The 26206-nt window shown below is 49.4% G+C and overlaps 1 long non-coding RNA gene across 1 annotated transcript in view; it reads left to right on the top strand.

Moving 5' to 3' along the window:
• The first annotated feature begins 16845 nt into the window (after window positions 1–16845).
• LOC134943261 (uncharacterized) overlaps window positions 16846–26206 on the top strand; it is a 79754-nt gene continuing 70393 nt past the window's right edge. The window contains exon 1 of the long non-coding RNA XR_010181441.1: window positions 16846–16878. This is a non-coding gene — a long non-coding RNA (uncharacterized LOC134943261). The remainder of the gene's footprint in view (window positions 16879–26206) is intronic.

Below are 26206 nucleotides of genomic sequence, written 5' to 3'. Positions count from 1 at the left end.
CCTGGCCCATCTAGGAGTGGCACTGCAGTGTCAGACAGGATGGCACTTCAAAAAAACAGTCCCCAAACAGCACATGATGCAAAGAAAAAAAGAGGTGCAATGAGGTAGCTGTGTGACTAAGCTAAGCGACCCAAGTGGCCGACACAAACACCTGGCCCATCTAGGAGTGGCACTGCAGTGTCAGACAGGATGGCACTTCAAAAAATAGTCCCCAAACAGCACATGATACAAAGAAAAATGAAAGAAAAAAGAGGTGCAAGATGGAATTGTCCTTGGGCCCTCCCACCCACCCTTATGTTGTATAAACAGGACATGCACACTTTAACAAACCCATCATTTCAGCGACAGGGTCTGCCACACGACTGTGGCTGAAATGACTGGTTGGTTTGGGCCCCCACTAAAAAAGAAGCAATCAATCTCTCCTTGCACAAACTGGCTCTACAGAGGCAAGATGTCCACCTCCTCCTCATCCTCCGATTCCTCACCCCTTTACTGTGTACATCCCCCTCCTCACAGATTATTAATTCGTCCCCACTGGAATCCACCATCTCAGGTCCCTGTGTACTTTCTGGAGGCAATTGCTGGTGAATGTCTCCACGGAGGAATTGATTATAATTAATTTGAACATCATCTTCTCCACATTTTCTGGAAGTAACCTCGTACGCCGATTGCTGACAAGGTGAGAGGCTGCACTAAACACTCTTTCGGAGTACACACTGGAGGGGGGGGGCAACTTAGGTAAAATAAAGCCAGTTTCTGCAAGAGCCTCCAAATTGCCTCTTCTACCTGCCAGTATACGTACGCACTGTCTGACGTGCCTACTTGGATGCGGTCACTCATATAATCCTCCACCATTCTTTCTATGGTGACAGAATCATATGCAGTGACAGTAGACGACATGTCAGTAATCGTTGGCAGGTCCTTCAGTCTGGACCAGATGTCAGCACTCGCTCCAGACTGCCCTGCATCATCGCCAGCGGGTGGGCTCGAAATTCTTAGCCTTTTCCTCGCAGCCCCAGTTGCGGGAGAATGTGAAGGAGGAGCTGTTGACAGGTCACGTTCCGCTTGACGTGACAATTTTCTCACCAGCAGGTCTTTGAACCTCTGCAGACTTGTGTCTGCCGGAAAGAGAGATACAACGTAGGTTTTAAATCTAGGATCGAGCACGGTGGCCAAAATGTAGTGCTCTGATTTCAACAGATTGACCACCCGTGAATCCTGGTTAAGCGAATTAAGGGCTCCATCCACAAGTACCACATGCCTAGCGGAATCGCTCTGTTTTAGCTCCTCCTTCAATCTCTCCAGCTTCTTCTGCAAAAGCCTGATGAGGGGAATGACCTGACTCAGGCTGGCAGTGTCTGAACTGACTTCACGTGTGGCAAGTTCAAAGGGTTGCAGAACCTTGCACAACATTGAAAGCATTCTCCACTGCGCTTGAGTCAGGTGCATTCCCCCTCCTTTGCCTATATCGTAGGTAGCTGTATAGGCTTGAATGGCCTTTTGCTGCTCCTCCATCCTCTGAAGCATATAGAGGGTTGAATTCCACCTCGTTACCACCTCTTGCTTCAGATGATGGCAGGGCAGGTTCAGGAGTGTTTGCTGGTGCTCCAGTCTTCGGCACGTGGTGTCTGAATGCCGAAAGTGGCCCGCAATTCTTCGGGCCACCGACAGCATCTCTTGCACGCCCCTGTCATTTTAAAAAAAATTCTGCACCACCAAATTCAATGTGCAAAACATGGGACGTGCTGGAATTTGCCCACATGTAATGCACGCACAACATTGGTGGCGTTGTTCGATGTCACAAATCCCCAGGAGAGTCCAATTGGGGTTAGCCATTCTGCGGTGATGTTCCTCAGTTTCCGTAAGAGGTTGTCAGCTGTGTGCCTCTTATGGAAAGCAGTGATACAAAGCATAGCCTGCCTAGGAACGAGTTGGCATTTGCGAGATGTTGCTACTGGTGCCGTCGCTGCTGTTCTTGCTGTGGGAGGCAATACATGTACCCAGTGGGCTGTCACAGTCATATAGTCCTGAGTCTGCCCTGCTCCACTTGTCCACATGTCCGTGGTTAAGTGGACATTGGGTACAACTGCATTTTTTAGGATACTGGTGACTCTTTTTCTGACGTCTGTGTACATTTTCGGTATCGCCTGCCTAGAGAAATGGACCCTAGATGGTATTTGGTACCGGGGACACAGTACCTCAATCAATTCTCTAGTTCCCTGTGAATTAACGGTGGATACCGGAAACACGTTTTTCACCACCCAGGATGCCAAGGCCTGAGTTATCCGCTTTGCAGCAGGATGACTGCTGTAATATTTCATCTTCCTCGCAAAGGACTGTTGGACAGTCAATTGCTTACTGAAAGTAGTACAAGTGGTCTTCCGACTTCCCCTCTGGGATGACGATTGACTCCCAGCAGCAACAACAGCAGCACCAGCAGCAGTAGGCGTTACACTCAAGGATGCATCGGAGGAACCCCAGGCAGGAGAGGACTCGTCAGACTTGCCAGTGAAATGGCCTGCAGGACTATTGGCGTTCCTGTCTTAGGAGGAAACTGACACTGAGGGAGTTGGTGGTGTGGTTTGCAGGAGCTTGGTTACAAGAGGAAGGGATTTAGTTGGCAGTGGACTGCTTCCGCTGTCACCCAAAGTTTTTGAACTTGTCAATGACTTCTGATGAATGCGCTCCAGGTGACGTATAAGGGAGGATGTTCCGAGGTGGTTAACGTCCATACCCCTACTTATTACAGCTTGATAAAGGCAACACACGGCTTGACACCAGTTGTCCGCATTTCTGTTGAAATAATTCCACACCGAAGAGGTGATTTTTTTTTGTAATTTGACCAGGCATGTCAATGGCCATATTTGTCCCACAGACAACAGGTGTCTACCCGGGTGCCTGACTTAAACAAACCACCTCACCATCAGAATCCTCCTTGTCAATTTCCTCCCCAGCGCCAGCAACACCAATATCCTCATCCTGGTGTACTTCAACAGTGAAATCTTGAATTTGACTATCAGGAACTGGACTGCGGGTACTCCTTCCAGCACTTGCAGGGGGCGTGCAAATGGTGGAAGGAACCACCTCTTCCCATCCAGTGTTGGGAAGGTCAGGCATCGCAACCGACACAATTGGACTCTCCATGGGGATTTGTGATTTAGAAGAACGCACAGTTCTTTGCTGTGCTTTTGCCAGCTTAACTCTTTTAAGTTTTCTAGCGGGAGGATGAGTGCTTCCATCCTCATGTGAAGCTGAACCACTAGCCATGAACATAGGCCAGGGCCTCAGCCGTTCCTTGCCACTCGGTGTCGTAAATGGCATATTGGCAGGTTTACGCTACTCCTCAGATGCTTTTAATTTAGATTTTTGGGTCATTTTACTGAACTTTAGTTTTTTGGATTTTACATGCTCTCTGCTATGACATTGGGCATCGGCCTTGGCAGATGACGTTGATGGCATTTCATCGTCTCGGCCATGACTAGTGGCGGCAGCTTCAGCACGAGGTGGAAGTGGATCTTGATCTTTCCCTATTTTACCCTCCACATTTTTTTCTCTCCATTTTTTAATGTGTGGAATTATATGCCAGTAATATATCAATAGCAATGGCCTACTACTATATATACTGCGCACAACTTAAATGCACCACAGGTATGGATGGATAGTATACTTGACGACACAGAGGTAGGTAGAGCAGTGGCCTACTGTACTGTACTGCTATATATTATATACTGGTGGTCAGCAAAATTATGCACTGTCCTACTACTATATATATACTGTGCACAACTTAAATGCACCACAGGTATGGATGGATAGTATACTTGACGACACAGAGGTAGGTAGAGCAGTGGCCTACTGTACCGTACTGCTATATATTATATACTGGTGGTCAGCAAAATTATGCACTGTCCTACTACTATATATATACTGCGCATAACTTAAATGCACCACAGGTATGAATGTATAGTATACTTGACGACACAGAGGTAGGTAGAGCAGTGGCCTACTGTACCGTACTGCTATATATTATATACTGGTGGTCAGCAAAATTATGCACTGTCCTACTACTATATATATACTGTGCACAACTTAAATGCACCACAGGTATGGATGGATAGTTTACTTGACGACACAGAGGTAGGTAGAGCAGTGGCCTACTGTACCGTACTGCTATATATTATATACTGGTGGTCAGCAAAATTATACACTGTCCTACTACTATATATATACTGCGCACAACTTAAATGCACCACAGGTATGGATGGATAGTATACTTGACGACACAGAGGTAGGTAGAGCTGTGGCCTACTGTACCGTACTGCTATATATTATATACTGGTGGTCGGCAAAATTATGCGCTGTCCTACTACTATATATATACTGCGCACAACTTAAATGCACCACAGGTATGGATGGATAGTATACTTGACAACACAGAGGTAGGTAGAGCAGTGGCCTACTGTACCGTACTGCTATATATTATATACTGGTGGTCAGCCAAATTATGCACTGTCCTACTACTATATACTACAATGCAGCACAGATATGGAATGTTTTTCAGGCAGAGAACGTATAATACTGGTGGTCACTGGTCAGCAAAACTGCACTGTCCTCCTATATAATACTGGTGGTCCCCAGTCCCCATAATAAAGCAGTGTGAGCACAGATATATGCAGCACACTTAGCACAGATAAGGAGCGTTTTTCAGGCAGAGAACGTAGATATTTGCAGCACACTGAGCACAGATATTTGCAGCGCACTGAACACAGAAACTGAGAGAACGCCAGCCACGTCCTCTCACTATCATCTCCAATGCACGAGTGAAAAATGGTGGCGACGCACGGCTCCTTATATAGAATACGAATCTCGCGAGAATCCGACAGCGGGATGATGACGTTCGGGCGCGCTCGGGTTAACCGAGCAAGGCGGGAAGATTCGAATCTGCCTCAGAACCGTGTTAAATGGGTGAAGTTCGGGGGGATTCGGATCCCGAGGAACCGAACCCGCTCATCTCTAAAAAATATTAGACATTTTTTCAATATAGTGTTTAATCTCTGTAACTGAATGAAAGAAAGCACCATACTGAAATGTGTATATGCTGCAAGCAGGGATGTAATAAGAGAGAAGGGGGCCCGTATACAGGCTCCGTCCGGGCCCCCTTCTCTCCAGCCAGCAGTGCAGTAGACTCTGAGCACTAGGATCACTGGTAGACACTATTGCTCTGCCGGAGTCTAGTGAGCAAGCACAGGCCTTCGGGGAAATGGCGTGGCAGCATGCGCAAAACACCTGAAAAATGGCACCCGTGCTATTATACCTGTGACTTGTGCAGCTCTGCTGGTGCTGGACTCTGGAGTGGTAAATATTAATGAAATGTGGGCGGGGTGTGCCCCCTCGACACAGGGGCTCGTGTGCACTACACGCCTTGCACCCATTATACTGCAGATATGCACTGGTTGCAAGGCTCATTCATCTATTTACTCTATCTGTATCTGTATTAGGGACTGATTCAGACTTGGACACAGGCAAGATAGCAGCTGAGTCTTTTGCCACCTTCGCCTCTGGTGTACAGCCATACATCCAAGATGCTACATTACCGTCTGGTGGCTCTTTTGAGGCACTATCTTTTGCACCCTCAAAACTATGGCAGGTGCAGTTCCTGTGTCTGAGCACGGCCTCCTGTGTGAGCAGATTAGCATCTTTGTGTGCAGAAAATTTAACATCTCTGCGCGCATCTTTCAGCCACCACCTGTTACCAAACAGTCACTGTCCAGGGACACCGCTTTAATTTCTCCTGCCATGCATCCAAATCTGTGCTGCGGCCCTGTACGTGCTGTAATAATAGAAGGTTTTTAACTCGGTACAGGGGTGCACTGGTGCAGTGTCTAAGTGCTAAATCAGGATCCACAGCCAACTTTTCTTGTGAATACAGTAGATAAAATAATGCTTTACTGGCAGCATTCAACACAGATGAACATAAAATATAAAATGCCTAGCCTCCATTCAGGGAACTAACTAATTTATTTGCCCCTGACTAACCTTGGGCAGCTAATCTGTAAACAGTCTCTTAGGGGTAAATTTACTAAGGTGGGAGTTTTTTTTAGAACTAGTGATGTTGCCCATAGCAACCAATCAGATTCTACTTAACACTTATCAAGCTGCTTCTAGAAGATAATAGATAGAATCTGATTGGTTGCTCTAGGCAACATCACCAGTTCTATAAAACTTCCACCTTAGTAAATGTGCCCCTTAGTGTCCTTCCAGTCCTTTCTCTCATAGGTGCAGCTAGCCTGGCCTGGCCTCTGTGCTTCTCACTTCTCAGCCTTGCTTGGCTTTGGCTGCCGCAGCTACCCTCAATCTCATACCCTGCTTCCTTGCAAAGTAACACAGGCTCCAGCTTGGCTTGCTGTCACAGCTCCAAAGTTTAGGGATCTCCCTGCCTCCCTGCAGGAATGAATCCTGGCCCCCTGGCCTGCTTGACTTTAACTGCAGCCCCAGCTGGGCTCTGTCTCAACAGGCAGTCTCTTCCGACTGCAGCAGCCTTCCAGAGTGACTTGCTCTGCTGCCCCACTTGGACTGTCTGGCTGTCCTCCAGCCTCACCTGGGCTCTGTGCAAAGTGCAGCCTCTAGGGCAGGTATTCCCAACCTCGGTCCTCAAGGCACACCAACAGTGCAGGTTTTAGTGATATCCAGGCTTTAGCACAGATGGTTAAATCAAAATAACTGAGGTGCTAATTACTTCACCTGTGCTTAAGCATGGATATCACTAAAACCTGGACTGTTAGTGTGCCTTGAGGACCGAGGTTGGGAATGCCTGCTCTAGGGGGTAAATTTACTAAGATGGGAGTTCTATTTAAGATGGGATGTTGCCCATAGCCACCACCAATCAGATTCCAGGTACTATCATCTAGAAGGTGCTAGATAAATGAGAAGTAGAATCTGATTGGTTGTTATGGGCAACATCCCATCTTAAATAGAACTCCCATCTTAGTAAATTTACCCCTAGGTGTGTTCCCACACTCCTTTTTTTCTCTGTGTGGGCAGATCCCTCCTGTCCCACACAGAATATGCTGCTCACCAGCGCCCTCTCTGGTGATACTGCCGCATTAAAAAATCACTACACATGCTCAGTGTGACTCAGACACATGCACATATGAAAAACATTGCTCCATTGGATCCAACAAAGCCACTAATACTTGATTTTGGTAGATTTAGGGCTTTTGGCAGGGGAGGCTCCAGGGGTGGGGCGGCAGCTCACTTCAAAATTCTAATAGGGGAGGCACGCCAACTGCCAGTGGTGGTCATTCCGAGTTGTTCGCTCGTTGCCGATTTTCGCTATGCTGCGATTTGTTGCTAAATGCGCATGCGCATGGTACGCAGAGCACATGCGCTAAGTTATTTAACACAAAACTTAGTAGATTTGCTGGTGTTCTTGAGGCGCTTTTCAGTCGCACTGCTGATCGGTGAATGATTGACAGGAAAAGGGCGTTTCTGGGTGGTAACTGAGCGTTTTCCGGGAGTGTGCTAAAAAACGCAGGCGTGTCAGGGAAAAACGTGGGAGTGTCTGGAGAAACGGGGGAGTGGCTGGCTTAACGCAGGGCGTGTTTGTGACGTCAAACCAGGAACTAAACGGACCGAGCTGATCGCAATCTAGGAGTAGGTCTGGAGCTACTCAGAAACTGCAGGAAATTATTTAGTAGCAATTCTGCTAATCTTTCGTTCACTATTCTGCTAAGCTAAGATACACTCCCAGAGGGCGGCGGCCTAGCATGTGCAATGCTGCTAAAAGCAGCTAGCGAGCGAACAACTCAGAATGACCACCCGTGAGTCAGTTTGAAATATACGTTATGGTAAGAACTTACCGTTGATAGCGTGATTTCTCTTATGTCCACAGGTATCCACAGGATAACATTGGGATATTGTCGAGCGACAGCGAAAATGGCACCAACATGGTCACGAGCTTTCTGGCCTCCCAGGATGCATTGGGGCCTCCACTATATAGTCCCGCCCACTGACTCAGTCAGATCAGTTCTTTCCACAGCGATTTTAGGCAGGAACATTAGGTAGAGACCTGTACAGGCGATAAGAACACACATGCACACCCTTCCATACAAGAAGGAAGAGGTTTAGTGATTGTCTAGATCCTCAAATCAGATGCATCAGGGTGGGATCCCTGTGGATACCTGTGGACATAAGAGAAATCACGTTATCAACGGTAAGTTCTTACCATAACGTATATTTCTCTGGCTGGGTCCACAGGATTATCCACAGGATAACATTGGGATTCCCAAAGCCATTTTACTGGTGGGGATGCTCCTGATTGCACAGGAGGACCTTTCGCCCGAAGTCTGCGTCATGAAAGGCAAAAGTATCCAAGGCATAATGTCTGATGAATGTGTTTATGGAAGACCATGTGGCTGCCCTACATATCTGTTCTGCAGAAACACCATGTTGTGTTGCCCAAGAAGGACCTACCTTACGTGTAGAGTGTGCAGAGACATTAGCCGGAATAGGGAGATCTGCATGAGAATAAGCTTCTGATATTACGTCTGTTTACTAGCAGGCCAACCTCTCCTATGTTTTCCTGATGGCACTAGTACGATCTATGTAGATTCTTAAAGCCCGGACCACGTCCAGCGACGCTTCTCCCGCAGATAGTCCCAATATCTGAAAAGCTGGGACTACAATTTCTTCATTCAGGTGAAACTTTGATACCACCTTTGGAAGATGGCTAGATCTCGTTCTGAGAACTGCTCTGTCTGGAAAAAAACTTAGGAAAGGAGACTTACATGATAATGCTCCCAAATCTGACACTCTTCTGGCTGACGCCATTGCCAGTAAAGAAAGAACTTTAACCGTTAACCACTTAAGATCTGCTCTCTCAAGTGGTTCAAACAGAGGACCCTGGAGAAATTTAAGAACTAAATTCAAATCCCAGGGAGCTGCAGGAGGAATAAATGGAGGTTGAATATGTACTACTCCTTGAAAAAACGTACGTACATCCTGTAAATCAGCAATCTTTTGCTGAAACCATACAGTTAACGCTGAGACTTGAACCCTCAAGGAAGCAGCTTTCAACCCTTTATCCAATCCTGCCTGAAGGAAATCCAAAATCCTAGCTACTTTAAAAAATCTCGGATTTAAAATTTTTCCAGTACACCAATGAATATAGGCTTGCCATATTCTATGATACACACGGGCCGAAGAAGGCTTTCTTGCTCTAAGCATAGTTTGGATTACTTGCTTCGAAAAACCTTTAGCCTCTAAGATAGAGGTTTCAACAGCCACGCCGTCAAAGACAGGCGATCCAGATGACTGTGACAACAAGGACCCTTCTTTAGCAGATCTGGACGTTGAGGGAGCAGTATCGGTGCTTCCATGGACATTCTCAACAGATCTGTGTACCAATGCCTTCTTGGCCAAGCTGGAGCTATTAGAATAATTGCTCCTTTTGCCTGCTTTATCTTTCTCACTACTCTGGGTAACAGAGATATTGGAGGGAACAGATATGCCAGCTGAAACCTCCATTCTACTGACAGTGCGTCTTCCAGGACCGCTTCTGGGTCCCTTGTTCTCGATCCGTACCTCTGAACTTTGTTGTTTAGACAAGACACCATAAGGTCCATCTCCGGTAGACCTCATCTGTTCACCAGTGTCTGAAACACTTCTGGGTGTAGTGCCCATTCGGTTTCCTGAATGGTGTGCCGACTTAGAAAATCCGCTTCCCAATTTAGTACACCCGGGACAAATACTGCTGACAATGCCGGGAGATGGAGTTCTGCCCATTTTAGAATGGGAGTTACTTCCTCCATCAGACTCTTGCTGTGAGTTCTTCCTTGATGATTGAGGTATGCTACTGCCATCGCATTGTCTGAGCGGATCTGGACTGGTCTTCCTTGTAGATTGTCCTTTGCCTGAACTAGAGCCAAGTAAACGGCCCTTATCTCCAACAGATTTATCGGCAGGCGACTTTCCCTTGTGGTCCACTTTCCCTGGAACCATAGGCTTCCGAGTACCGCCCCCCAGCCTTGCAGGCTGGCATCTGTTGTCAGGACTTGCCACTCTTTTATCCAAAAGGGTCTACCCTTGTTTAAATGGTCTGTCTGTAGCCACCACGCTAGAGACCTTTTTACATTTACTGGAATCTTTATCATCTGTTTCTTTATCGTCTGATGATTTCCATTCCATTTGGTCAGAATAAGGTGCTGCAATGGTCTGGAGTGGAATTGCGCATATTCCACCATGTCGAAGGTTGATACCATCAGACCCAACAGTCGCATTGCTGCATGGACTGACATTGTCTGGGCTTGCAACGCTTCCTGAGCCATGACCTGCACCTTGACTATCTTTTTCTCTGGTAAGAGAACTTTCTGTAGGTCTGAATCCAATATGGCCCCCAAATGAACCATCCGCTGTGACGGATTCAGGGACGACTTCTCCCAATTTATGAGCCACCCGTGTCTCTGTAAACAAACTATCGTCTGTTGAAGATGGCTCAACAGTAAATCTTGCGACTGTGCTAAGATTAACAGGTCGTCGAGGTATGGGAATATTCTTATCCCCTGCTTGCGCAGACAAGCTGCCATAACCACCATGTTCTTGGTAAACACGCTGGTGCTGTAGCTAGCCCGAAAGGCAGAGCTTGGAACTGGAAATGTTCCTGGAGGAGGGCAAACCTGAGGTAACACTGATGTGACAGTGCTATAGGCACATGTAGGTAAGCATCCCGTACATCCAGAGATACCATGTAATCTCCCGGTTCCATAGCCAACATTATGGAGCGTAACGTCTCCATGTGGAACTTCGGGATCCATATGTATTTGTTCAACATTTTCAGACTTAGAATTGGTCGATATGACCCATTTGGTTTCTGGATTAGAAATAGATTGGAGCAATACCCCTGTCCCTTTTGTGATGGAGGTACTGGGACAATCACACCTGACTGCAGTAATTTTTGGACTGCTTCTTGCAGGGCATTGGCCTTCGACTCTATACGAGACGGGCTGGTGCAAAAAAATCTTTGAGGAGGCTGCCTCCTGAATGGGAACCCATACCCCTGAGATACTACCTTCTGCACCCAGGCATCTGCTGTTGACTGTTGCCATATGTGTGCAAATTGAAGGAGTCGGCCCCCAACCCTGGAATCCTCCAGGCGGAGGCCCGTCTCTTCAGGCTGAGGGTTTCTGTTCAGGTTTGGAAGCTGGATTTTTGCTAGCCCACAGCTTCCTACCCCTGGATTTAAACTGGGGTTGTTTAGGCTCCTCTTTTGCTTTCGCTTTGCTTTGCCAACGAAAAGAGCGAAATTTTAAACCCTTGGACTTAGGGTTATAGGTAGCCGGAAATCTGACCTTTTTCGATTCAGCCTCTGATTCTAGGATATCCGATAAAGGTTTTCCAAATAATATATTACCCACAAAAGGCAATGCTTCCAATTCTTTCTTGGATTCCGCATCTGCCTTCCACGTACGTAGCCAAATTGCTCAACGAACGACTACTGTCAAGGCTGAAGCTTTAGAAGCAACTGTACCTACATCAATTGCTGCTTCTTCCACATACTGGGCAGATTGTCTTAATGATCCTCTTGCTCCCTAGTAGGAGAAGGGATGCTATTCTCTAGTTCCTCTATCCATTCGCCCATTGCCTTTGCTACCCAGGCCGAAGCCATAGCAGGTCTTACCACTGCTCCTACTAGAGAAAAAATATTTTTCAAAAGGCTCTCTACCCTTCTGTCTGTGACATCATTTAGTGAGGTAGATGACAGTGGTAAAGCAGATTTATGCACGAGTCGCAGAACATGTGCATCTACTTTTGGAGGAACTTCTCTTTTCGAACAATCCACAGCTGGAAATGGATAAGAATCCCATCTTTTAGAAATCTTATACTTTTTACTGGGCACTGCCCAAGACTCATCCATCATTTCTGTCAGCTCATCTGACGCTGGGAATTCAGCTTTCACTGATTTTGTTCATTTAAATACAGGTGCTTTAGATTTTAATACTGTCTTGGCTGGCTCTTCCAACAAGAGAACAGCTTTCACAGCATTAATAAGTTCAGCTACATCATCTGAACTAATACTCTGCGACTGATCATCATACGGAGTCGAATCTATTGTCTCATCGTCCGATGTATCATCTTGTGTAGTCTGCCACATAGACGTATCTGTCTTAGTCTTAACTGTCTCTTGGTTGCTTGTAGAGGCTACTGGAACCAAGCCGTAGGAAGGGAGCTGCATGTATGGGTTCATAGTGTAACCTAACCCCTGAGGTGGTGCTACTGTAGTTAACTTGTCCGTTATAGAAGATAGAGTCTTGCGAACATATTCCATGGTGGCTCTGTTGGTGGTTGAACCAACTACTGTTTTTTACTTCGCTGAAAAGTGAAACAATTTGCACACAAACCCTCATAAGTGACCAATTGATTCATATCAATTACCCCTGACTTACAAGATAAGCATTTAGGGCTATTCGAGTGCTTGATAAATTCTCCTCATCACTTTACATGGTAATAATCTGATATTGACTACACAATTTTGTGACTGAAAAACACCCTATATGTCAGTATATAGAGGTGAGATCAATCTGACCACAGTGCACCTGATTTGAGGGTCAGAACAGGACTGACATTACACAGAAAAGTCAGCACACATACTAGCAGTCAGTCACATGTTAAAGCATTAGACATTGTCATATGAGAATACAACCTCCATAATAACTTATACATAAGTAGGAAAATTGTACTTCTGTTTTAACTGGTTCTTTTTTCAACATAACATGCAGAAAACACAGTAATCTACAGGTCTCATATGCTATAGGTACTAAAAATTAACAATGCATACTAAAAAGTAGAAGGAATTTTTAGTACTGTATACCCTGCCTCCGGAGAGCGGGATACAGGGAGACTCACCACACTTCCATATCCAAGCAAATACGCTCGTAAGACGCTGAGTGGATTCAGACGCTACTGGTGTACACTGCCGCTCTTGGTAACTGATAACGGACACGGACGCTCACCAACGGACACGGACGCTGAGCGACTCCCCGTGCATGCAGACGCTAAGGCCTGCGACTCGGTCTGGCGGGTTTTATCTCCAGTGTACACAACCGCAGCATCTAAGCTGCGACCGAGTACCCTCGTGGTAGCGTCTGAGCCGGAAGTGAGGTCATTCAGTTCATGAAACGAGAGACATGCGGGAACTGGCCATGAACTCGGAGGAGGGACGGCCAGGAGAGCGTCTGAAACCCCCTGTTGACTTAAACTCCCAGGATCGCGGCCTCACCTAGTCCTGGCGCCTATGATCCCCAGAGAGTAGCGCTGTCACACTCATGATGTTCGGCGCATCAACACGCTGTTTGCAGTCTCCACCAAATCAGCGTAGCTGTGTCCTGACCCCTCTAGTAAGAGGAAGTCCATATACTCACTGTCTCCCCATGCTCCGGCCACAGCCTGGTTACTTCTGCTGGACCTGCTAGAACATCCGATACAGACACCCGTCGAGACAGCTCTGATACCCGAAGGTAAGCGTTGTTGCAACCCGGTGGGGAGTTGTTGGAGCGACTCTTTCTAATATGCGTTTAAGACGCTGTTAAGAGAAGTCGCTCAAAAAAGACAATACAGTAAGTCTATAAAAAATAAAATAATAAAAGCTTTAGGCTGCTTTATTCACAGCAGCCCTGTGACCATGCGGCTTCCTGCAGTGGGCGGGACTATATAGTGGAGGCCCCAATGCATCCTGGGAGGTCAGAAAGCTTGTGACCGTGTTGGTGCCATTTTCGCTGTCGCTCGACAATATCCCAATGTTATCCTGTGGATAATCCTGTGGACCCAGCCAGAGAAATGGCAGTTAGTGACAGTTGGGGTGGATCCCCTATTTGAAATTTGAACTGTCCTGAAGCCCCAACTCTGGAGCCGCCACTTGGTTTTGGTGTATTTGTATAAAACCGAATCCCGTTCAAAATAGAATATCTGCAAAACATCTGTACTTTAACATGGATGAATACAGGATCCCCTGATTTACTAACATTCAATTTGAAAACTGGACACAAGTAAAACATAAAATCGACATGCATATCCCCAAAATAAAATAGATTGATAGCATACAGGTGATTTTAGCTTCTAGGCAACGTCTTTCCCTAAACCTTCATTATGATGCCTATAAAAGAGATGATGGACGCTATACCAATGTTTTTGCAACTGAGAGATTATCGGTAAACTGCATGTGTATGCGTCGCACTGCGCATGCGCCAAAGTCTAATAGCGTTGCCGCACATAACACTTACCTTCACACAGAGTGATTGACAGTCAGGCAGTATCTGTCGCATTGATGGGGGAGTGGGGGCAAAAACGTGGGAGTGTCACAGACATTTTTGGGGCATGTTGCTTTGTGCGCCTGCAAATCTGTACTCAAGCAGCGTGCCTCCAGCGTCTCTGCTCAGGCTGCCGTGCTGTGTGGCCACTGATCAAGCTGCCGATTCTGGGAGTATCTGCGTGTGCGCAGGGAATGTGTACGCTGCTGCTGCGCCTTTGTGCTGGCGCGGCTGCGTGTCTCTGTACAGTTAGTGCTGCTGGTATTTTTGCATAATTTTACACATCCTCAGTGCGCACAGTCATAGGTGCAGTCGCCCTAGCGTCCGTCAGTGAATCGGGCCAGATATTAATAGTACTGTAAAGGCTCTATGTGTAAGGTCCAAATTACAATTACTTTAGATGTTTTTATCAATGTTTAAAAGAAATCCAAAAACACTCGAGGATTTGTGCACATCTCTAATAAAAAGAGACCCAAACATGTGGTTCATTGTGGCTGTGGCAATTATGGGCCTCATTCAGAGATGGACTCGGTGAACATCACTCCTGGGTCTTCGGATTCCCTGGCCCCAAATAGTGACAGGTTGCGGCTTAGGGGGCTCTGTGTGTGATGGCTGAGGACCATTGGTGGCAGAGCCGGCCTTAGGCATAGGCAAACTAGGCAAATGCCTAGGGCATTTGGTATGCTTAGGGGCACCAGCAGCTTCTGCTGATTAAAATGATATGCGGCATGCCTATACTCTGTGTGTGACTGCGGCTGTATCTGTATATGAAATGCTACGTTGCAGTGTATTCCTGGAAATCACTGTAATGTAGCATTTCGTATGCAGATACAGCCGCCGTCGCACACAGAATATAGGCATGCTGCATATCATTTTAATCAGCAGAAGCTGCTTGTGCGTCCTAGCCACATAGTAATGCAAATAAGATGCATTTTCATAAACAAAAGGCGCCCGACGGTAGCAGAGCTGCCAGCTGACTCATGCCAGGCATCTCCTGCAGAACTAGCGGCGGTGCTAGGGGGCACCAGCCAAAATCTTGCCTAGGGCATCATATTGGTTAGGGCCGGCTCTGATTGGTGGCTCCAGAGGTGGGGCTGCAGCACAGTCCAAGTAGGGGAGCCCCACCAACTGCCACCCCAAACCAGCTGGGAATCACTGGCAATTGGTGTGGTTCCCCTATTTCAATTTTGGACTGCGCTTGGTCTCCACCTCTGGAGGTGCCACTGCTTAGGACCTGTTTTTCACATGCACAGAACGGGTCCTGTCCATGTGTAGATGCCCCACCATTGGAGATGTACACAATCCAGTGCATGTGCTCCACCATCGAAGATGACGTTAATCAGAATTAGAGGAGCCACAACAGCTTCTAGCATATGATGTTTTGTCCAATAGGAATATATAAGGAAGTGTTTGTTGATTTTTATTTTAGCTCATTACATTTTATATTCAACCAGCTGAGTACCCGACTTTGCCAGGGTTTAAATCTTAAATGTATTAAATTATCAATGAGTTGGATGAAACTGTCGACATTTTAAAAATAATTAGCAGCTCTTCCAACACACCCGTGAGGTGGCCGTCCAGGGGGGGTAATTCAGAGTTGATCCCAGCAGCAAATTTGTTAGCAGTTGGGCACTGCATGGGGGGCAGATGTAACATGTGCAGAGACAGTTAGATTTGGGTGGGGTGTGTTGAAGCTGAAATCTAAATTGCAGTGTAGAAATAAAGCAGCCAGTATTTACCCTGCACAGAAACTATATAGCCCACCCAAATCTAACTATCTCTGCACATGTTACATCTGCCCCACCTGCAGTGCTCATGGTTTTGCCCAACTGCTAGTAAATTTGCTGCTGCGATCAACTCTGAATTACCCCCAGTGTCTTTTTTTTTTGGTGTCGCCAGTAGCCCTGATCCCCAGCTTTCCTTTCTGGTCAGTTTTATAATCATACTTTATTTACATTGCGAGATGGATTGAAAGTTTTCCTTCTGTTATCAATGTTGCTATTGCAAGACTTTTGGGTACACAATATTATTTGTCTTTCCTCCTCCATTTCTGTCAGTTAGTTTAGTTCTTTGATTTATGGTTATTTCTGTCAGTTATTACCGTTAATTAAAGATTTCTTCCAAGTCTATCTAGTGGAAGGCCCAGAACAGGCTCCCTGTGTCAAAGTTCTGCCTGGTTAACACTAACAGGAGGTCCAACCGGGACCCCAACCTTCTATTATGTCTTCTGGGATCTAATATAACCACTCTGTGAAGTTTTCGTCTAAATCCATCCAGTGGAAGGCTCAGAACAGGCTCAACGGGTCAAAATTCTGCCCAGTGTAACCCCTATTATATGGACGGGTTACTAAATAACTCCCACTTGTGCCCCCACCCGAGCTATTTGGATAATATTATCTCCAGGCGAGCTTGGGAACGCCTAAAATGTAGATGGAGTGTCAGTCCTCCGATAGTATCCCCAAACCCATATAGGGACCTAACCAAATTGTATTACTGTCTATTACTGCTTGGGATGACAGGGTTACTTATAGATGTATTTTTTCTTTCAGGTTTCTCCCCATGTAAGAGGACAACTCCACCGGTAAGTATACTGTGTTTTACTGACAATAACAAATAATTGACACGTCACAGTTTAAACATTTCAATTTCAATTGCCACAGGCTGACCCTTTCTAACCTTCTTACCTTCCTATACAGCAATTAAACGCATGCAATACAAAAAACTCATTTGTTCAGTAGTCCATTGGACTTTTGACCCGGGTAGGTTAAAAATATACACATACATATGGATACTAGCAGTAAGGTTATTTTACCGTGCACGCTTAAATACCAGGACTGTCCTCAGTTATGCATAACACTTAGATACAGTAGTATATATATGGCTGTGTTCAAATAATAAACAGGGAAATGTCCGTATAAAGGGGGTAATTCCAAGTTGATCACAGCAGGAATTTTGTTAGCAGTTGGGCAAAACCATGTGCACTGCAGGGGAGGCAAATGTAACATGTGCAGAGAGAGTTAGATTTGGGTGTGGTGTGTTCAATCTGCAATCTAATTTGCAGTGTAAAAATAAAGCAGCCAGTATTTACCCTGCACAGAAATAAAATAACCCACCCAAATCTAACTCTCTCTGCACATGTTACATCTGCCTCCCCTGCAGTGCACATGGTTTTGCCCAACTGCTAACATAGGGGGTCATTCCGAGTTGTTCGCTTGTTGCCGATTTTCGCAACGGAGCGATTAAGGCAAAAATGCGCATGCGCTAAGTATTTTAGCACAAAACTTAGTAGATTTACTCACGGCAGAACAAAGAATTTTCATCGTTGAAGTGATCGGAGTGTGATTGACAGGAAGTGGGTGTTTCTGGGCGGAAACTGACCATTTTCAGGGAGTGTGCGGAAAAACGCAGGCGTGCCAGGATAAAACTCGGGAGTGTCTGGAGAAACGGAGGAGTGGCTGGCCGAACGCAGGGCGTGTTTGTGACGTCAAACCAGGACCGAAACGGGCTGAGCTGATCGCAGTGTAGGAGTAAGTCTCGAGCTACTCAGAAACTGCTAAGAATTTTCTGTTCGCAATTCTGCTAATCTTTCGTTCACAACTCTGCTAAGCGAAGATAGACTCCCAGAGGGCGGCGGCCTAGCGTGTGCAATGCTGCTAAAAGCAGCTAGCGAGCGAACAACTCGGAATGACCCCCAAAATTCCTGCTGCGATCAACTTGGAATTACCCCCATAAGGTGATTCCTAGTACATATGTCAGTTTAGCAGTCTACAGTGTATTACCAAAAGGCGTAGCTCCTCTGTCCCAATTATTTCCCATTCTGGTTATTTTAGAAATGGACTGACCTTTAGGTTTGGTTGTTGTAGGGATACTTTTCCCTACGTGGTAGCTCTCAGGGAGATAGGATACATTTGGGCTGGGACTTCCTCTCCCCAATAACTGTAGATTAGAGTAGCTTTAGTCACTGAGTAGCCATATTGGCCAATACGAATGGTTATTGGCTACTAGAAGGGTAAGTACGTTGTTGCTCCCTGCGTTCTTCTGCAAACTCCTGTAACTATTACTACTGCTACCTCTGTGTCCGACAAAACTCTCCTGCAGGTTATCAATTTACTAGTCAACTTGGGATATTAACTCAATATGCAGCCTGATGTCGCTATGTCTCCTTGCCTGTCGACTGCCTGATGTCGCTATGTCTCCTTGCCTGTCGACGGCCTGATGTCGCTATGTATCCTTGCCTGCCGTCTGTGTCCCGGCTCGGTATATTAATGATAGACACTTCTGGTCTCTTTGTCTCTGCCTTCTCACCAATGGTATGACGAATCACTCTGGTTTTCCCTCGGCTATGTAATGTCCACTGCCTATAATGTGATGGGTGACCACCAGTATCTGATGGAGGGCAGTCTACTCAAATTTTGGGTGAACGTGGTCAGTTTCCCTCCCGGTCGACAGTACTATGATAGTGATCTGATGAGAGAGACTGGATGTGTGTAGGCTGTTTGCTGATCAGCCACTGAGGCCGCAGCTACCAGGAATGCCTGTCTAAACTATCTGTTGCTGAGAGGCTTGATGTGGGAAGGATGTTTGCTATCTGGTGCTGGGTGTAGGGGCGGTGCAGTGCCTCTGCTCACTTACGGTTACGTAGTGCCCAACACCGTGGGAGGGTCTCTCTCTCTCTTTCCCCCGACTCCTCCCCCAGTTATCCGATGGATGGGCTCCCTCCTCCGGATGCTGCCTGAGAGCCCTCTCACCTCTGCTGTGCTGATCGGGGATAACCGCTTCCCCAGGCACTAACAGCCGCAGCTGTGTGCCTTTTCTCCTCAGCGCTGCTCCTAGCCGGTCAGCCCACCTCGATCTGGACACTGCCTGGCCGGTAATCACGCTGCCCTGGGGAGTCCCATTACGTCAGCTCTCCGCCTCCTCCACAGGTAACCCCGGCAGCTCATCGGTGGCGTCCGTCTCCTCTGACCGGTCAGCGTCTCTCCTCCCCGCAGCACTGCAGCTCTCTCTCCGTCTCTCCTCGCGCTCCCAACCACCTTTGTCTCTACAGTCCCCTCGTGCCGTTGGGCCCTGGTAGCTCTATTAGTATCCAGCCCGGTCAGTCTCCATGCAGGGGATACCCAGCCGCATATATATATATTATGGTACAACATTACATGTCACAATAAATATGAATCCATTGTATATTTACATATTGCCCAGCCATATACCCAGTATAGGGGTGTCTATGCCTTATTAACCCTATTAGCGGGCGGCTCATGGGGTACCTTAAATGCTCTCACCCCCCCTCCCAGCAGTATCTGGTCATTAGATCACTACACCAGCATACACTAATGGGAGGTCCTAACCCCTCTAAAACCTGGCCAGGATCCAACTGGACCACTTCATGTTGTTTTCATCCCAATCGGTGCAGGGCTGTCTGAATGCATAACCAGACAAGCAAACAAACAGACTAACACATTTTAAAGATAAGATTTTATAGGTGATTTTATGTTCGATTTTGAAATGGACATCCAAAACCAAAACAAGAAACCACTAATACAAATCGACACATACAGATGGAGCCTTGCTCATCTAGGCTCCTCTGCTGCACCTAGGTGCACCTAGCATAAGCCTTTCATCTATTGTTTTCAGATGCAATACAATACAGAGAGAACAATACAGCAGGGGATTAAGTCATTACAGCAGGGGATTAAGTCCGACTGCCCTGGCTCAATTAATACTATTAAAGGACAAGCTAAAGATGGCTCCATCTGTATCAAATTCGATTTTTAAATTGATTTCAAAATAGAATGGTAATGAATGATTTGGACAGTGAAAAAGAACGTTGATTTGATTTCAGTCTATTTAAATTGACCTTAAATTTGAATACAAAATTGAACATTAGTAAATATACCCCTTTGCTGTTTTCCGTCTCCGCATTGTTGGAAATCTTCCTAGCATAAAGACGTCTTTTCAATTCACCGTATCACATCTTTCATCTCTGGGCAGAACTAATAATGATATGAAAGTCAGCTGCAACTTATCTCTTTTGTGAGGCATTGTTCCTGTTTACTGGAAACCAGATTAAAAATGTAATGAAATACAGTATCTAGCGAACAATAAAAATACGTAGCTGTCAATAATACAAATACGTAGCTGTCTACAGGCGTACACACGTCAACTCAGTCTATTATATATGTACAGAGTTGAATGGGAAATAATTGCTTATTTCGGCTACTTGCTTCAATGCTAATAACAGAGACCTTTCTGGATTGGATCAGTGTGATCTAACAGTTTTCTTGGAAGCAGATAATGTATAATAAAGGCACTCATACATTAAGGATAATATATGAACTGGAATAAAATGCATGCTTCACTGTACCGAACCGCCCTCGTGGCACCTTTCATGCCGCATTCGCACTCTCAGGTTTCTGTATACCGTATGTGTGGATTGTAAATTGCTCTAGGAAATGTAAACAGTAAAAGAAACAACCCAATAGATAATCATTAATCACATGTACCGTCACTTAAAGGTCCATACAATGTATTTAAACATTTTCATTCTAAAACACTGTTTGATGAAGCTTAATTTATATCTTAAATTAATCATGAGAGTGAAGAGGTATGCAGTCGGGATGCAGTCAGCATACCAATGGACGAGATCCCGGCGCCCGAATTACCGACATCAGAATCCCGTCTGCAGCAGGAACACCGGTATCTAAATACAGACAGGAATCTGGATACCGGTGTCTAAATACCAATGCCTGGAATCCTGATCTTTCTTTCAGTGGGACTCGATTGCGTCCTGCAGCGCGGGGTTGGGGGGGGGGAGTGTTTTTAGCCATTTGAAGGGGGGTTAGGGTTTAGGGATGGGAAGGTTAGGGTTAGGTACCGGGGAAGGAAGGTTAGGCACTTAGTAGGGGAGGCTAGGCACCTAGCGGGGAGGGTTAGGTTTAGGCAGTGGGGAAGGGAGGGTTAGATTTAGGCACCAAGAGGGGAGGGCTAGGGTTAGGCACCACCGGGGAGGGTTAGGGTTAGGAACCACCGGGGAGGGTTATGGTTAGGCACCACCGGGGAGGGTTAGGGTTAGGCACCACCGGGGAGGGTTAGGGCTAGGCACCACCGCGGAGGGTTAGGGCTAGGCACCACTGGGGAGGGTTAGGGCTAGGCACCACCGGGGAGGGTTAGGATTAGGCACCACAGAGGAGGGTTAGGGTTAGGCACCACCGGGGAGGGTTAGGGTTAGGCACCGGGGGGGTTAGGGTTAGGCACCACTGGGGAGGGTTAGGGTTAGGCACTACTGGGGAGGGTTAGGGTTAGGCACCACTGGGGAGGGTTAGGGTTAGGCACCACCGGGGAGGGTTAGGGTTAGGCACCGGGGGGGTTAGGGTTAGGCACCACTGGGGAGGGTTAGGGTTAGGCACCACTGGGGAGAGTTAGGGTTAGGCACCACTGGGGAGGGTTAGGGTTAGGCACCACTGAGAGGGTTAGAGCTAGGCACCACTGGGAAGGGTTAGGGTTAGGCACCACTGGGGAGGGTTAGGATTAGGCACCACTGGGGAGGGTTAGTGTTAGGCACCACCGGGGAGGGTTAGGGCTAGGCACCACTGGGGAGGGTTAGGGCTAGGCACCACTGGGGAGGGTTAGGGCTAGGCACCACCGGAAAGGGTTAGGGCTAGGCACCACCGGGGAGGTTTAGGGCTAGGCACCACTGGGGAGGGTTAGGGCTAGGCACCACCGGGGAGGGTTAGGGCTAGGCACCACCGGGGAGGTTTAGGGCTAGGCACCACTGGGGAGGGTTAGGGCTAGGCACCACCAGGGAGGGTTAGGGCTAGGCACCACTGGGGAGGGTTAGGGCTAGGCACCACCGGGGAGGCTTAGGGATAGGCACCACCGGGGAGGGTTAGGCACAACCAGGGAGGGTTAGGGCTAGGCACCACCGGGGAGGGTTAGGGCTAGGCACCACCGGGGAGGGTTAGGGCTAGGCACCACCGGGGAGGGTTAGGATTAGGCACCGCAGAGGAGGGTTAGGGTTAGGCACTACTGGGGAGGGTTAGATTTAGGCACCAAGAGGGGAGGGCTAGGGTTAGGCACCACCGGGTAGGGTTAGGGCTAGGCACCAACGGGGAGGGTTAGGGTTAGGCACCACCGGGGAGGGTTAGGGTTAAGCACAACCGGGGAGGGTTAGGGCTAGGCACCACCGGGGAGGGTTAGGGCTAGGCACCACCGGGGAGGGTTAGGATTAGGCACCACAGAGGAGGGTTAGGGTTAGGCACCACTGGGGAGGGTTATATTTAGGCACCAAGAGGGGAGGGCTAGGGTTAGGCACCACCAGGGAGGGTTAGGGTTAGGCATCACTGGGGAGGGTTAGGGTTAGGCACCACCGGAGAGGGTTAGGGCTAGGCACCACCAGGGAGGGTTAGGGTTAGGCACCATAGTGGAGGGTTAGGGAAAGGCACCACCGGGGAGGGTTAGGCACCACTAGGGAGGGTTAGGGCCAGGCACCACCGGGGAAGGTTAGGGCTAGGCACCACTGGGGAGGGTTAGAGCTAGGCACCACCGGGGAGGGTTAGGGTTAGGCACCACTGCGGAGGGTTAGGGCTAGGCACCACCTGGGAGGGTTAGGGCTAGGCACCACCGGGGAGGGTTAGGATTAGGCACCACAGAGGAGGGTTAGGGTTAGGCACCACCGGGGAGGGCTAGGGCCAGGCACCACCGGGGAAGGTTAGGGCTAGGCACCACTGGGGAGGGGTAGAGCTAGGCACCACCGGGGAGGGTTAGGGTTAGGCACCACTGCGGAGGGTTAGGGCTAGGCACCACCTGGGAGGGTTAGGGCTAGGCACCACCGGGGAGGGTTAGGATTAGGCACCACAGAGGAGGGTTAGGATTAGGCACCACCGAGGAGGGTTAGGGTTAGGTACCACCGGGGGGGGGGTTAGGGTTAGGCACCACTGGGGAGGGTTAAGGTTTTGCACCACTGGGGAGGGTTAGGGTTAGGCACCACCGGGAGGGTTAGAGCTAGGCACCACTGGGGAGGGTTAGGGTTAGGCACCACTGGGGAGGGTAAGGATTAGGCACCACTGGGGAGAGTTAGTGTTAGGCACCACCGGGGAGGTTTAGGGCTAGGCACCACTTGGGAGGGTTAGGGCTAGGCACCACCAGGGATGGTTAGGGCTAGACACCACTGGGGAGGGTTAGGGCTAGGCACCACCGGGGAGGGTTAGGGTTAGGCACCACCGGGGAGGGTTAGGCACAACCGGGGAGGGTTAGGGCTAGGCACCACCGGGGAGGGTTAGGGCTAGGCACCACCGGGGAGGGTTAGGGCTAGGCACCACCGGGGAGGGTAAGGATTAGGCACCACAGAGGAGGGTTAGGGTTAGGCACTACTGGGGAGGGTTAGATTTAGGCACCAAGAGGGGAGGGCTAGGGTTAGGCACCACCAAGTAGGGTTAGGGCTAGGCACCACCGGGGAGGGTTAGGGTTAGGTACCACCGGGGAGGGTTAGGGTTAGGCACAACCGGGGAGGGTTAGGGCTAGGCAACACCGGGGAGGGTTAGGGCTAGGCACCACCGTTGAGGGTTAGGATTAGGCACCACAGAGGAGGGTTAGGCACCACTGGGGAGGGTTATATTTATGCACCAAGAGGGGAGGGCTAGGGTTAGGCACCACCAGGGAGGGTTAGGGTTAGGCATCACCGGGGAGGGTTACGGTTAGGCACCACCGGGGTGGGTTAGGGCTAGGCACCACCAGGGAGGGTTAGGGTTAGGCACCACCGGGGAGGGTTAGGGTGAGGCACCATCGGGGAGGGTTAGGGTTAGGCACCACTGGGGAGGGTTAGGGTTAGGCACCACCGGGGAGGGCTAGGGCCAGGCACCACCGGGGAGGGTTAGGGCTAGGCACCACTGGGGAGGGTTAGAGCTAGGCACCACCGGGGAGGGTTAGGGTTATGCACCACCACGGAGGGTTAGGGCTAGGCACCACCGGGGAGGGTTAGGGCTAGGCACCACCAGGGAGGGTTAGGATTAGGCACCACAGAGGAGGGTTAGAATTAGGCACCACCGGGGAGGGTTAGGGTTAGGCACCACGGGGGGGGGGGGCGTAAGGGTTAGGCACCACTGGGGAGGGTTAAGGTTATGCACAACCGGGGAGGGTTAGGGCTAGGCAACACCGGGGAGGGTAAGGGCTAGGCACCACTGGGGAGGGTTAGGATTAGGCACCACAGAGGAGGGTTAGGGTTAGGCACCACTGGGGAGGGTTATATTTATGCACCAAGTGGGGAGGGCTAGGGTTAGGCACCACCAGGGAGGGTTAGGGTTAGGCATCACCGGGGAGGGTTACGGTTAGGCACCACTGGGGAGGGTTAGAGCTAGGCACCACCAGGGAGGGTTAGGGTTAGGCACCACCGCGGAGGGTTAGGGCTAGGCACCACCGGGGAGGGTTAGGATTAGGCACCACAGAGGAGGGTTAGAATTAGGCACCACCGGGGAGGGTTAGGGTTAGGCACCACCGGGGGGGGGGGGTTAGGGTTAGGCACCACTGGGGAGGGTTAAGGTTAGGCACCACTGGGGAGGGTTAGGGTTAGGCACCACCGGGAGGGTTAGAGCTAGGCTCCACTGGGGAGAGTTAGGGTTAGGCACCTCTGGGGAGGGTAAGGATTAGGCACCACCAGGGAGGGTTAGTGTTAGGCACCACCGGGGAGGGTTAGGGCTAGGCACCACTGGGGAGGGTGAGGGCTAGGCACCACTGGGAAGGGTTAGGGCTAGGCACCACCGGGGAGGGTTAGGGCTAGGCACCACGGGGAGGGTTAGGGCTAGGCACCACTGGGGAGGGTTAGGGCTAGGCACCACTGGGAAGGGTTAGGGCTAGGCACCACCAGGGAGGGTTAGGGCTAGGCACCACCGGGGAGGGTTAGGATTAGGCACCACCGGGGAGGGTTTGGGCTAGGCACCACAGGGGAGGGTTAGGGCTAGGCACCACCGGGGAGGGTTAGGGCTAGGCACCACTGGGGAGGGTTAGAGCTAGGCACCACCAGGGAGGGTTAGGGTTAGGCACCACCGTGGAGGGTTAGGGCTAGGCACCACCGGGGAGGGTTAGGGCTAGGCACCACCGGGGAGGGATAGGGTTAGGCACCACCGGGGGGGGGGGGGGTTAGGGTTAGGCACCACTGGGGAGGGTTAAGGTTAGGCACCACTGGGGAGGGTTAGGGTTAGGCACCACCGGGAGGGTTAGAGCTAGGCACCACCGGGGAGGGTTAGGATTAGGCACCACAGAGGAGGGTTAGAATTAGGCACCACCGGGGAGGGTTAGGGTTAGGCACCACCGGGGGGGGGGGGGGTTAGGGTTAGGCACCACTGGGGAGGGTTAAGGTTAGGCACCACTGGGGAGGGTTAGGGTTAGGCACCACCGGGAGGGTTAGAGCTAGGCTCCACTGGGGAGAGTTAGGGTTAGGCACCTCTGGGGAGGGTAAGGATTAGGCACCACCAGGGAGGGTTAGTGTTAGGCACCACCGGGGAGGGTTAGGGCTAGGCACCACTGGGGAGGGTGAGGGCTAGGCACCACTGGGAAGGGTTAGGGCTAGGCACCACCGGGGAGGGTTAGGGCTAGGCACCACGGGGAGGGTTAGGGCTAGGCACCACTGGGGAGGGTTAGGGCTAGGCACCACTGGGAAGGGTTAGAGCTAGGCACCACCGGGGAGGGTTAGGGCTAGGCACCACCGGGGAGGGTTAGGATTAGGCACCACCGGGGAGGGTTTGGGCTAGGCACCACAGGGGAGGGTTAGGGTTAGGCACCTCTGGGGAGGGTAAGGATTAGGCACCACTGGGGAGGGTTAGTGTTAGGCACCACGGGGAGGGTTAGGGCTAGGCACCACTGGGGAGGGTTAGGGCTAGGCACCACTGGGAAGGGTTAGGGCTAGGCACCACCAGGGAGGG

This window comes from Pseudophryne corroboree, chromosome 7 (assembly GCF_028390025.1).
Source record: "Pseudophryne corroboree isolate aPseCor3 chromosome 7, aPseCor3.hap2, whole genome shotgun sequence".
Lineage (NCBI taxonomy): Eukaryota > Metazoa > Chordata > Amphibia > Anura > Myobatrachidae > Pseudophryne > Pseudophryne corroboree.
This window is presented reverse-complemented; position numbering and strand designations above follow the sequence as displayed.